General features: G+C 46.2%; 1 pseudogene; it reads left to right on the forward strand.

Annotated features, from left to right (window-relative positions):
• Positions 1 to 798: 798 nt before the first annotated feature.
• On the forward strand, positions 799 to 1228 carry LOC116889361 (annotated as a pseudogene).
• Positions 1229 to 14618: the final 13390 nt, after the last annotated feature.

Below are 14618 nucleotides of genomic sequence, written 5' to 3' on the forward strand. Positions count from 1 at the left end.
TACAGCGCCAGTTCTTATTATTATAACACTGTAAGCTTAAAAAGAAAACTATCTTTAGTGAAGTTCTTTTACCAATTAAATAAATAAACACCCCCCCACCCAAATAGACAAAAAAGAAGCTGCTGCCAACTTGAGTTTACTGGAGTTTTTCTTCTTTAATGATATGCTTGCTTTTAAAAATATTATATAAGGATCCAGAGCGATGGCATAGCTTGTGAGAGTCTCCACTGCTTCCTCAGAGGACCGTGTTCAGTTCCCAGCACTGACTGGTAGCTTACAACCAACTTAACCCCAGTACCCAACGATCTGAAACCTTCTTCTGGTCTCCAGAGACACCAGACATGCACATGGCATACAAATGTCCGGTCACACTGGACACTCTCAAACACGAAATAATAAAATAAATAAGCATTTTTAATTACAGAGAGATGGCCAGCTGTTTAATCACAACTGCCTTTAGACTTCTGCCCTGTGCGGGAGATACCTTTGTTGTTGCTATGGCAACGTATGTGCCAGAGGGCAGCTTATGGGAGGTAGGGTTTCCTTTGACTCACAGTTTGAGGGAAAACAGTGATGGACTGATTGGCCCTCAAACGTAGTTAATGTGTAGCTTAGTAATTTAGCCTTGCTTGTGAACCAAGCATTCAAGGACGCAAAGTTTTTGTCATGAAAAGTGTGAAGCAGTGATTTGCACAGGTTTCCATTGTACATCTCAGTTTCTCTTGGATGTATACTGTGTAAAGACATCTATTAGAGGTATTGTTCTCGCTCTTCCTCTCAGGCCCATAGCACCAGCAAATGGGCAAATATTGTGGTCTCTGTACTACCAGGAAGCTCCACAGTACCTGACAGGACCGGAAGTGGCATGGTAAGCAGTACAAGAAATCCCCCTTGGGCATAATCCTGAAGGCCAATCCTTTTGGGGCCGCCTCTCATGCAAAGGGAATTGTGCATGGGAAAAGTAGGAGTTGAAGCCAAAAAGCCAAATTCTGCCATCGGGAAGTGTGTCAGGGTACAGACCATTAAGAACCACAAGGCCACAGCATTAGTGCCCAGTGATGGCTGTTTGAACATCATTGAGGAAAACAATGAAGTTCTGGTTGCTGGATTTGGTAGAAAAGGCCATGCTGTAGGTGATGTTCCTGGAGTCCGTTTTAAAGTGGTTAAAGTAGCCACTGTGTTTCTTTTGGCTTTGTACAAAGGCAAGAAGGAAAGGCCAAGATCATAAAATTTGGCAACGGAAACACAGTAATAGATTTTCATATTCTAAAAGAAGGAGAAGAAGAAGGAAGGAGGAGGAGGAGGGAAAGAGCGGGGGAGGGGGGGCGGGGGCGGGGGCATTTTCCGCCCAGAATGGAATAGCTCATTCTGTCATGCGCAAGGCTGCAGGAACAAGAAAGGAAGACATAGCAAAGAGGCAGAGAGAGACCTTGGCTTGAATACGAAGACAGTGTGAACTGACCTTCATGGTATCACAGAGAAAGCTCGGTTCCAGGACCCTTTGAGCCCCCGAGACAGTAAACTGCTCCTTCTTCAAAGGGTAGACAGACCACAAGCAGGAGGGTACTAGGAAAAGAGAGAGAGGGGCTGTCATTCCAGGGACAGCTATGCGTTTCCAATTTCAGCTACTAGGGGGCAGAATTGCCGCACTAGTAATGGCGAAATGTTTCCAGCCCTGAAGAAGCTGGTGGTCAAACTAGGCACACATCCAGGCTTTTTTTTTTTTTTTTTTTTTTTTTTTTTCCTAAAAAAAAAAAAAGGTAAGGTGCCAGGCCAGGAAAGGTACAAGAAACAAGGGTAGGGCAGGGCAGAGCTGGTGATGGGTGGAACCAGGGTGTGGACGGAGCAGGAACGCACTGCCGAGGTGGCGCCTAACAACGGCTGACGGGATTCAGGGTGTCCCCCCCAGTCCTGTTGTCGCCTCAGTTGAGTGTCTAAGGTGTGACCACTGCAAACAAGAGTCTCCGATCCTGGATCCTGGAAGCTCCGGCTTCTTTCAGGGTTGGGGGGTGGGGTGGTGGGTGGGGAGTCCACCTAGGGAAGAAAGTTTTCCAAGGGAAACTCCCAGGAAAGTTGGAGGGGATCCAGAAGCAAGTATAGACAGAGTATGGGGTGGCCTGGAAGAAGTAAAGATGACTTTTCAGGGGAGTGGTGAAGAAATTCTCCTCAGTCAGTAAGCTGATAATTAAAATCCTGCCAGCCTGCTTCTTCCTGAGCCCGAAGTCCCTGATCCCAGTTCTAAATCAAGGCCCAAGAAAGACAGACTCCTCTGGGTACCTATCAGTCATCTAGAGTGTGCTGTGAATTCGTGACTGTCCAGAAACACTAATTGACATTATCTTGCACAGAAATTCATACTATAAAAAAGGTTTTAATTTATAAAAAAGAAGACATCTTAATTGAAACCAAGCACAATTGCACAGGACAACAATCTCTGATACCCAGGAAACTGAGTATCAGTTCAAGGCTTACCTGAGCTATTGAGTGAATTCAAAACCAGCCTGGGTAACTGATTGAGAACCAGGCTCAAAATGAAAAACTAAAAAAGAGCAGAGGACATAGCTTTGAAGTAGAGTACTTGCCTGGCATGTGTGAGGCCCTAGGTTTGAGACCCAGTACCATTTTAAGGGGGGTGGGGGGCAGGGTAGCACAATTAGCCAAGTATGCCAGTAGAAACCTGTAATTCTATCCCTGGAGAGAAAATGTAAAGTCCTTGGAGGCTTCCTCAGCATGTGAAGTCAGCCTGGGCTACCTGATAACTTGTCTCAAAATTAGTTCAACCCCCAGAATCTTGGTGGTGGGGACTGGTTTAAAAACTAATTGAAGGGGTTGGGGATTTAGCTCAGTGGTAGAGCGCTTGCCTAGCAAGCACAAGGCCCTGAGTTCGGTCCCCAGCTCCGAAAAAAAGAAAAAAGAAAAAAAAAAAAAAACTAATTGAGTACATGGTTTATGGAGCTAGAGTGTCATCTGGGCTATCTGGAACAGCCGTAAACAATAAACAAGAATATAAATAGTATGCTCATATCGAGAGAGCACAGAGAAAGGAGAGCTGGGCAGGTTGGTGGGTCCCTAGGAACATGTGGTGGCAAGGCATCTCTCAGGATGATGTTTGAACCAAGGCTAAATGCTAAAGAGCACACAGTGCAGGGACCTGTGGGGGAGCCTTGTGGGCATAGGGGAAGCACTGCACATGTGGGAGAGCCTTTTGGGCCTAGGGGGAGCACTGTGCATGCGGGAGAGCCTTGTGGGCCTAGGGGGAGCACTGCGCATGCTTAGGGCTTCAGTATTTATGACTTAGGCTTTCTCGGCTCTGAAATAAGGAGCTGGGTTTTATTCTGTCACAAAGTAGAGTTGGTAAGAGATTTAAATAAAGACCCTGGTTTGAATTTACTTTTATTTAGCATTGAGGTCAAATGTAGTTTCAAACATGCCAGCACTCCCAACCCCCCAAATTCATGTCCCCTCCTTCCCCTCACATTTTTAATAGTGTTCATGGTGTCTCATGCCAGCTGAGGCAGAAGGATCATAGCAAGTTCTAGGCCAGCGGAGGTTATATAAAGCAACCCTGTGTAAAATAGCAAAGCAGGGGCTGGAGAGATGGCTCAGGGGGCAAAGGTATCCCCTGACAAGATGATCTGAGCTCAGTACTGGGGATCCAGGTGTGGGAAGAAGAGAACTGACCCCCACAATTTTTCCTTTGACCTTGTCACACATGCCATGACACATAGGTACCCACTTATGTGCATGTAGGCACACACAATATATAAATAAATAGTGATCAGTGGGATAGTAACTCTGAGGAGACAAGAATGGGAGCCAAGCAGAATGGCACGCGCCTAGGAAGGCAGAGACAGGTCGTTCTTTGTGAGTTCAAGGCCAGCCTAGTCTACACAGGTAGTTCCAGGACAGCCAGGGCTGGAGAGATGGCTCCGTGGTTAAGAGCACTGACTGCTCTTCTGGAGGTCCTGAGTTCAATTCCCAACAACCACATGGTGGCTCACAATCTGATGCCCTCTTCTGGTGTGTCTGAAGACAGCTACAGTACACACACACACACACACACACACACACACACACACACAAATAAATAAACCCTTTAAACAGCTGGCCCTGTTCAGTCTTGAGCCACCACAAGCCTTCAGTGGAACTCACCTAAGGACCGCATATAGATAAGGCAGGGAAAAACCTGGAGTGCGGAACTGGAGAGAGGACTTGTGGCTGGATGCTTGGCACCCACCTTGTACAAAGAGAGAAATAAGCCCGACAATTGACCTCTGAGTTCCACATACACGCCATGGGACCTGCATGGCTATACACCATTTAAATTTAAAATAAAACAAACCAACCATCCAAACCTGGAAGAAAGGAAAATGGTATGGGCTCAGGACCCCCAAGACCACGTTCTCAACACAAAAGAGATTCATTTGCCCCAGAGGGACAGAGAGCAGGAAATAAGAGACAAAGACAGGAGATAAAGGATGAGGGAGAGGGGGAAGGGAACAGGAAAGAGGGGGAAGGGGTATTTGTCCCAGAGGACAAAGGACTGCCTCTGGATAGAGAGAAGACAGACATGGCCCGTAGGCAAATGGCAGGTTATAAAGGTAAAAGGGAAGCCCTGTGTTAGGATAAGGTGTTTCATTTTAAATGGGCATCTTAATTAGGTGAGCCAAAAGGGGCTTTTGCTTGCTGGACTTCAATACTTTGATAGCTGGACCTTGGTGGTCAGCCTCAGGAGGAGGAAGTGGCCAAATAAGGGAATGGACCTTGGTGGCCAGCTTTAGGAATGGAAGCTAACGGTTTTTAGCAAGGCAGAGAGAATGAGGGGAAAAAGGCAAGGCCTGCCAGAGCCATGTTTGCCACAGTCGAGCTGGCCAGAGTCCCTTCACGGGACAAAGGCTTTAGTAGAGGGAGGGAGGAGACAAAGAAGAAGATCAGACCTAGGGTTCCAAGGTTTCCTACCATCAGGGAAAGGGCATCTGAGAGCATCTTGGGCTAAGAAGTGTAGCCCACCATACCATGTATCTGCTTCAGAACTACCAAGATGAGAGTGTGAGCGTCGCCAGGACAAAGCATAATTCCATGGAGTGTGAAGAAGCTGAACCATCCATGGAGCTTGCAGAGTCCCTTTATGGCTGTAATGCGGCTCAGTGATAGAGCGACGTGAAGTGGAAACTTAAGGGTTCTTGGGAAAGTCAGTTGTGTCAGACGGTGTATTGCCAGGGCAAACACATGAAGGCGTGTTTTCCTGACGCAGACACAGTGAAAGGATGTTTTTGCTAAAGCAAGCATGTGAAAGGTTCCTTCGCTAACAACACACACACGTATTGGTCTGCCTTACATTGCATAGTTGAGCTCCATTTGTCGGGATTCCATAGAAAGAAAACACACCAAAAAACTCCTGCTGGTATACTGAGGCTTCCTGCCACTTCTGAAGACTCAGGCCGACTGTCAGAGTGATGTCAGCTGAGACCAGACTCACATGGAGTTTTGCTAAATTAGACTCGAGTGTTGAGACGAGACATGTGATGAGGTAAGACCCGTGGAGGATATGTCATGTTTGGAGGGAATATCAATAAGACTCTGTAGGCTAAGAGAGGGGCTTGCTGGTACGGCTTGCTCTGCAATGATTGTTGGTCTCTAATCTTCGCTGATCTTTGCTTCCCTGAGTGAGGTGAGACCTTCTCCTGGTGTTCCTGTTGGTCCTTGTTCCTCCTGCTGACTCATGCTGATTCAGCTGAGGTTTGGCTGTCCCCGCTAGGCCACTGCTATCCCGACACGACTGAACTGGACTGCTGGTATACCTGTGACGTGTTTGTGAGTGGATGGAGCTGCTACTGCTGACCTATCAACTGAACTGCTGATTTCCTGACAACAAAGATGGGATTTTAGAAAGAACCGCTTCTAAACAGGTCCACTTCCCCCCACACCCTTTCTTTTTCACTAACTCTAATGAGTGGTGGGCTAGAAGAGAGGTTAAAGCATCCAAGTAACCATCATTAAAAGTAGGATTTTAGCAACTAAAGTTACAATGACATCCACAGTGCCCTGAGTTCAATCCCCAATACCGCTCATAAAAGAAAAACACAACCATTTTTATCTCTGGTATTGGGAACCAACCCAGGTTCTCATGCATGTTAGAGAAATAGGGGCGTCTGTGACGAGGGCGTGTTTCTGCTCATACCCCGACCCTAGGAGGAAAAGTGTGAAAGAGATCTTACAGCAAAGAGATGTCATACACAAGAGATGTCAGACCAAGTTAATCTAAGAACCGGGACAAATCCTAAGTAGGAGAGGGCCCCAGCTTGCTTGACTACTTTAATCTCCAAGGAAGTTAAAACAAAACAAACACATGAGAAGGTAGAAAGGTGGGTAAGCCAGATGACAGGAGTTTGATCCTCAGGACCTGACATGTAGAAAGTTGTTCTCAGACACACACACACACACACACACACACACACTCTTTCTAGTCCCATCCTTTATCTGTTGAGGTAATAATAAGAGAGCATCTGTGTCTGTATTGGCATCCTGAGGCAGCTGTATTTTAGCTCATTTAGGGCAGAAGGCTGGGAGGAATATTCCCTCTGCAGCAGAGCACCCTGACCCTTCTTTGACTGAGGAGAGGTACACAGGTAGAAGACTCAGATTTCAAGTTTGTCTCCTCTCAGTGTTTTCCTTAACCTTTAGGTCTTGCTATCGCAGGTCTTCGGTGAACTCTACTGGAAGGCAAACCCAGTGTTTACAGGAAAACTCAGAACCAATTCACCCTCAATTCAACTTTCTCCTTTTTCTGTGCATGCGTGCTGTGTGGTGGTGAGATGCAGCGTGCACAGAACTAGAAGGCTTTTCTTTACACGATGGTGAAGTTGGTTGGTTGTAAGGTTTTGTTGGTTCTGCACATTGCACAGACACTGTCAGGACTCTGCACCACAACCGCCTGGAGAATAACTGAAAAGAGACTTATTATTTTCACCATGTTTTACACTGTGTCTCACCTCCTCGAAAGTCATTTTTTTTTTTTATAGGTGTGATGGTTTGTATATGCTTGGCCCATGGCGTGGTCCTATTAGGAGGTGTGGCCTTGTTGGAGTAGGTGTGTCACTATGGGCATGGTCTTAAGACCCTCACCCTAGCTACCTGGAGGTCAGTCTTCCGTTAGTAGTCTTCAGATGAAGATGTAACTCAGCTCCTCCTGCACCATGGCTGCCTGGATGCTACCACATTCCTGCCTTCATGATACTGGACTGAACCTCTGAACCTGTAAGCCAGCCCCAATTAAATGTTGTCTTTTGTAAGACTTGCATTGGTCATGGTGTCTGCTCACAGCACTAAGACAATAGGGTTTCTCAGTGTAGCCCTGGCTGTCCTGGAACTCTGTAGACTAGGCTCACCCTGAATTCAGAGGTCTAGCTGCCTCTGTCTCCTGAGTGCTGGGATTAAAGATATGCAACACCATGTCTGCCTGCCTGCCTGCTTTCCTTCCTTCCTTCCTTCCTTCCTTCCTTCCTTCCTTCCTTCCTTCCTTCCTTCCTTCTTAAAAACAAAAAATAACAACAAAATCTAGGCCTCACTCTCTAGCCCAGGCTGGTCTAAAACTCATTGTGTAACCAAAACTGGCCTCAAACTTACAGCAATCCAGCGATTCTTTTATCCTCCCATCTTCCCAAGTGCTGGGATTATAGGTTGGGATGGGTTCTGCTTTAATTGTTGCTTCTTTCTGACGGTCTCACTAAGTGGATGAATTAGAATCCTCCATCCTCTTCCCTTGGACTTCTGAGGGTTGGCATAACAGACATACAGTGACACAACTCTACGCCTGGCCCGCTTAATCATTATATCAACCCCGAAACAACGCTATCATCGGCTTCCTTCCACTTAATACTAGTTAGAACAAACAAACAAATGGAAGACAGACAAATGGAAGCTCAGAGAGTTATGACAGTCTGTTTCTTCAGACGGGAAAGTAACAGCTCCTAAGTGACTCATTCACAATCACAGAATTTCAGGGCTGGCAACGGTGGCTGCCAAGAATGGGTTGGTATCATGGGAAGGGGTCGAGCAGGAGAAATGGGTTCCATTATTTTAGGACAGTGCAAAGGATGCTGATGGAACCGTTCAGTATCCAGACTGCACCGACCTTCCCATGACCATAATGTAGAGATCTAAACACTAACCCAAATCATACTGGGGACCTTTGAAGAGTGCGTTCTATTAATAATCTCATTGTAAAATGCTGCTGTTTGGGAAAACTACGCAGGTACAGAGACTTTCTCAGTATAATTTCTCAGAACTTTGAGAAACCATAATCTCAATACAGTCTTCCATTAAAATAAGGAAGAGTCAGGTTGTGTCGCTGGTGGCTGGGTCTTGCCTGTTGTACTGTACACCACCCTCAAGTGTCGCAGAGGAAGATATATTCTGAGCCTTACAACCCCGAGACTGACTCAATGAGTTCCAAGCAGACTGGAGAGTGGGCATCTCTAAGCCCTACCCTAGGAAATATAATTAAAGACAGAAAAGTGGATTTCCCAGAGTAGGCTTTCTAAAATGTTCCCATCTTGAAAGCCAGGTTGACCTAAACTCTAAGAAACACTGAAACTTTTTTGTTTTTGTTTTTTCAAAACAGGGTTTTGTTTTGCTTGTGTGTGTGTGTGTGTGTGTGTGTGTGTGTGTGTGTGTGTGTGTGTGTGTCTGGCTGTCATGGAAATCACTCTGAATCACTCTGTAGACCTTGATCTGAGAGGTCCACCGGCCTCTGCCTCCTGAGTGCTGGGACTAAAGGCATGTGTCACCCTGCCTGACAGGCTTTTTTGTTTGTCTGAGTCACTTATTCTGATGCATCCTTTCTGAGTTTCCTTGGACTCCTGTGCCCAGATACTGACTAGGGATAGTAGTAAAGGTAGTAGAAGGTACAAGAGGTAGCTCAGAGGTTAAGAGCTCTGACTGCTCTTTTAGAGGGCTAAGTTCCGTTCCCAGCACCTACAATGGATGCTCACAACTGCCTGTAACTCCAGCCCCAGAGGACCTGACTCGCCCTGTGGACTCTGAGGGCACCTGCTTTCGTGCACAGTTTGTTTCTGTCTTTGTTTTGTTTTTTTATAGTAAGAGAGGAGGAGACTGTCCTTGGGCTTTAAATTTGTGAGGTGAGGCTATTGGTGTCGATGGAAGGAATGAGGATGTTCTCCAAGTGATAACGTGGGACAGAGCCAGAGGTAAGGCTGGCCCTCACCCAGCTGCTGGTACCACAGCCTTCACTGCCCCAGGCTCCACCTGGGTGCTCCTTCTCTTTCTTTCCTATCGCTTTTCTGCCTCTTTTCTCTCACTTTTCAACTTCTCGATACATCTTTCTATGACCATGGTCTCATTTCGACTAAAATAAAATGTTCAAAACTCACTAAAAAGCTAGCAAGGAAGTCACGAAAGCCCCGAGACACACGTGTTGGTGTTCAGTCCGGTTTTTCTTGTAAGACTCAATGACCTCCGTGTCAGACTGCAACTCTAGCGATGAGTGCTGCCGTGTGCAGCAGCGTCCTGTGTAGCACGGCTTTGCTGGTGATCAGAAAGCCTGACTTGTCTGGGCCACCGTCCTGGCTTGCCACTTGGCCTACAGTGTCTGTCTCCTCACTGATACAGGGACCCAGACCTCAGCACTACTGACTCTGTGGCAGAAGTTCCATTCAGACTGTAAAACTGTGCACGTAGGCAGCACCACCTGCTAAAATTAAAACAAAGGCCTAATCCATCAAGTTCCACAGTCCTGGGTAATTCTCTAAATGTACTAACCTTGCCTCTTGGCTTTTGTAGCTCTGGATCACTGTTCTTGTGAACTGAAGTATGTCAGCCCAGGGCATTTTTTTTTTTTTTTTGGAGCTGGGGATCAAACCCAGGGCCCTGCGCTTGCTAGGCAAGCGCTCTACCACTGAGCTAAATCCCCAACCCCCCCCCCCAGGGCATGGTTTTTATGCTTAAAAGCTCACCCTGAGAAAGGCTTGGGGCTACACCGGGATCCTGACGACCCAGTGTAGTTGCTGGACAGCTAATAAAGACTTTCTATTCCCTTCGACCCATGTCTGAGCAGTCCTGTTTGATGGACACCCCATGACACTCACCTAGAATACGAAAGAGACCCACAATTCTCTCTGAAGCCACTTCCAGTTTTGTCTGAGTCTAGGAAAGCATGCTATCCTAGCAAGGAGTGGTGGGATACTGGGTAATCTAGGGCAAAAAGAAAGAGTGTGGAGGGCCACTTCATCCAGACTCTTCTTGCAGGCATGGTGGGATTTTGTTTTGTTTTTTATTTATTTATTTATTTATTTATTTATTTATTTATTTATTTTTGAGACAGGATTTCTGTGTAGCCCTGGCTGTCCTGGAACTCACTCCGTAGACTAGACTGGCCCTCAAACTCATAAAAATCCCCCTGCCTCTGCCCCCCAGTTGCTGAGATTAAAGGTGTGCACCACCACCACCAAGGCCAGGTTCTTAATAAGCGTGATCTTGGAGATTATGAGCAGAGCATGCGCCAGCCCAACATGTAGTCACATGTGGACATACCAGTGAGTGACATCGACAGTGGAGGTGTCTCGTCAGAAGGGGAGGGGTGATGGGTCAGAACCAGAAGAGGAGGGGGGATTTGGCAGAATGGCTGTCACTGGAAAAGGAGGAGATTCACTTCATGCACCCAGCAAAGGTACAAGAAGAGGCGATTGAAACAGTGGAAGGAGAATGAAAACCGCCTCCGAAGTAAATTGCCTGACACTAGAAGACTAAGTTAACCTTCTGTGTTACTCATCTGTCTAAGACTGACAGAAAGAATACCCACCCCTAAAATGTCCTCTGGCAGCAGAAACCACACTGCAGGCCCTTTCGAGTAATGGCTTCCCTGCCGCTTCTGGTATAGTCACTGTAGCAGCAAACTGAGTTTCACTGTTCTACGAATGTCTTGGCAGGAGTGAAACGAATCTGAAGTTACCTGCACCCCTTGGCTCTAGGACTTCTGAACACTGGGACCCACGGTATTGGAATTTCTCCATGAACCTCACGCTGTGGGGAAGGGAAGGCTGAAGGCTGGAGCAGCCACAAGAGGAGCTTGTCTTGCAGGGAAATACTTCACACCGTCTGGCTTCTCGTTATAGTATTTACCTTTCTTTTTTTTTTTTTTTTTTTTTGGAGCTGGGGACCGAACCCAGGGCCTTGTGCTTGCTAGGCAAGAGCTCTACCACTGAGCTAAATCCCCAACCCCTTATTTACCTTTCTTTTGCAGTAATAAAACATGACTGAAGACAACTCACTTAAGGAAGGGAGAGCCTCTGAAGACAACTCACTTAAGGAAGGGAGAGCCTCTCTTGCCTTACAATTCCAGAGAGTCCACCATGTTGGGGAAGCAGGAACAGGATGCTGAGATCACAACTTCTACTGTAAACACAAAGCAGAGTGTGAACTAAATGTGAGATGTGGCTAGGAACTCTCAAAGCGCCCCGCCCAGTGACATCAAGTTTACTCCTCTTACAGTTCCATGGCATCCCCCCCAAGCAGCAGCACCTGAGCCTGCAAAGACATTTTCATTCCAGCCACCACACCACTTTTCAAGAGAGGCCGAAGCAGACACAGTAATGGACCAGTTGTTGGCCAGGACTATAATTACACATCCCTCTTGCCCTTTGTTTAAACATAAACCCAGGGCAGGTTTTAAAGATGGATTGGGGGTGGGGTGGAATCACTGGACCCCTTTATTTGTTCCTTTCCTGAGTGTGGCCACACTGAGTGAATCTCACCTCTCTGCTTTCCCATTACACGTCTCTTTAACTGTCCTCTTTTTTTTTTTTTTTTAAAGATTTATTTATTTTATTTTTATGAGTACACTGTAGCTGTTTTCAGACACACCAGAAGAGGGCATCGGATCTCATTACAGATGGTTGTGAGCCACCATGTGGTTGCTGGGAATTGAACTCAGGACCTCTGGAAGAGCAGTCAGCGCTCCTAACCACTGAGCCATCTCCCCAGCCCTTTAACTGTCCTCTTAAGGACTGGTGGCCAAGTCTGCTTTGTTAGGGCTGGTAGGGCCGGGACTTTGACTGCAGCAATTCTGGATACAATGTACCAGACAAGTGGGCTGTGTTGTTTTCTTCCTCTCTTGGCTTTTACCTTTAAACCTGTATTGCAGGTCATGGGCATGACAGGCAATAAAAAAGTGAAGATGCAGGGGAAAGTGTTCAAGAATTTCTGTGTGAGCTCACGGGCTTCTGGACACATCACTGTACTGCACAGAGAAAACTGGGGAAGGTAGCAAGAAGCAAGGCTGGCGTCTCCTTGGATTTTACATTTTTTCCAATTAGAACAAACAAATAGATAAATAGCAGAAGAATGTTGGACATAGTAGATCATGACTAGAATCACAGTACTTGGGAACTGAGTCAGGAGGATTGCCATGAGTGGGGCCAGCCTGAGCTACATGGTGGGTTCCAAACCATCTTGGGCTGAGTTTCAGGCTCTCCTAGACTACAAGTGTGAGATCTTGCCTCAAAAAGAAAATCTTCAACCCCTCTGCCTTCTCACTGGCTGGAAGATGGGGCTGAAAGGGCCAACCCTCTAGTGTGTCTTTGGCCTTTCTAGTGACCAACCCCAGAAGCTACTAGGGGCTACCAACCATCAGTCAACTCGTTAGTATCAAAAAACTTTAGGGCTCGATAGATTCCAGGGATTTTATGAGCTACTTGGGAAATGGGTCCAAAGATGAAATACATATATGTAATATATTATCTCACAGTATCCCAGGGGCTCAGCAAGAAGTCACCAAACTGCACTCCCAAATGAAAGAGCAAATGTTAGATCCAGGGGAAGGGAGGAGAAAGACAGGTGAGTTGTAACTACTGGGGATGACAGAGCTGCTGTACTCCTGGAGCCAGATCAACTGTCATGGGACCCTGCTCCCACCAGAGGGCTTACACATAACCAACAGTTGATGGTAGAGGGAGAGACATTTTTCTCAGTGGCGCAACCACTGGTAAGATGCGTCTGCTCCTAAGAACAAACTCTCACTCATGTGTCTGGAAACAACCATGCTGATAGTCCCTGGGACACACACACACACACACACACAGGACATGAATGTAGACGTGGCAGTGCCTGGGAAGAGGAAAGAGATTGGCAGGATTGGAGACAGGTAACAGTTTGTGTGGGAAGAATATGATCAAGATACAGTATATACATATATGCAAATATCATAATGAAGCCCATTACTATGTATATGGTATAATAAATATATTCATATTCATTTATATTATGGTATAATAAAATATTCTAAAAGGAGTCACAATGCTTTGTTCTTTTTATAATGCATCGAGTGGAAAGAATGAAAGACGAGGAAAAAAGTCTAGCATTAATCAGGATTCTACCTAGTGTGGCCCAGAAGGGGATTTACAAAGGTGAATAGGAACTCAGGGCAGGGAAAATAGTACATTTAGGAACTTGTGAAGTTTAGGTTAGTTTTGTTGTTATTGTTAATATTTACCTATTTCATTTTATGTGTGTGAGTTACCTGTATGTATGTATGTATGTATGTATGTATGTATGCATGCATGCATGTAAGTATGTATGAATTCCCATCATGTGAATGCCTGGTGCCTGCTAATGTGAAAACAGTGTGTCATCAGATCTCCTGGGACTATAGTTGCAGATAGTCGTGAACGCTGTGGGTGCTGAGTCAAACCCGGGTCCTCTGCCAAAACAACGTGGGCTTTCTATTTGTGTCTGTGTGCGTTTGTCAGCCATGGTTCTCCTGTGGAGGTCAAAGACAATTAGTGGGAGTCCGTTCTCTCCTTCCACTGTGTGGGGCCAAGGAATCAGACTTAGGTTATCGGGCTTGGTGGGTACTACATCATACACTTTTTTAAAAAAAGATTTATTTTTATTTTTATTAATATTTATGAGATGCTACGGGCCTACAGAAGCCAGAAAGGGGGAGTCCCCTGGAGCAGGAGGACAGGTGGTTATAAACTACCCAACCTGGTTCTGGGACTCAACCTCAAGTCCTTTGGGAGAGTAGCAAGCCTCTTAACCGCTGAACAATTTCTCCATCTTGCTAAGGTCGCCTTTTTAGTGGGTGGTAAAATCAGGACTGAAGTCAAGACTGAAAAGCTGGGTGAATGGTGCTCATGCCTAAACCCTAGAGCTCAGAAGGCTGAGGCAGGAGGTTGGAGAGTTTGAAGCCAGGTTGGACTACATAGAAAGACACGATCATTTATAAGTAAGTGAATAAACAAATTAATAAAATTAGGATTGAAGTCCATGCTCCGAACTCGGATTTACTAGCACAGGAACCAGAGATCTGCATCAAAGACCAGGCTCCAGAGTTCGTAAACAAGCGAAGATCAGTTGGCATCAGGAGAGAGGGTGAGAAAGGGGACAGAAGGGGATGGGTCTTTTATAAAAACTACTAAGAAAATCTTGCCAAAAGGCAGGAGGAAGATTGAGACAGGACAGTCTGTTCTCTTAAAACCGAAAGGAAGAGCCTTTGCATGTGGAGTGTCCTGGAGGGAGGGCTAATGGAGCAACTTTAAACTTTTTTTTTTTTCTTTTTTTTTTTCCGGAGCTGGGGACCGAACCCAGGGCCTTGCGCTTGC

This window comes from Rattus rattus, chromosome 1 (assembly GCF_011064425.1).
Source record: "Rattus rattus isolate New Zealand chromosome 1, Rrattus_CSIRO_v1, whole genome shotgun sequence".
In the NCBI taxonomy this organism is placed as follows: domain Eukaryota; kingdom Metazoa; phylum Chordata; class Mammalia; order Rodentia; family Muridae; genus Rattus; species Rattus rattus.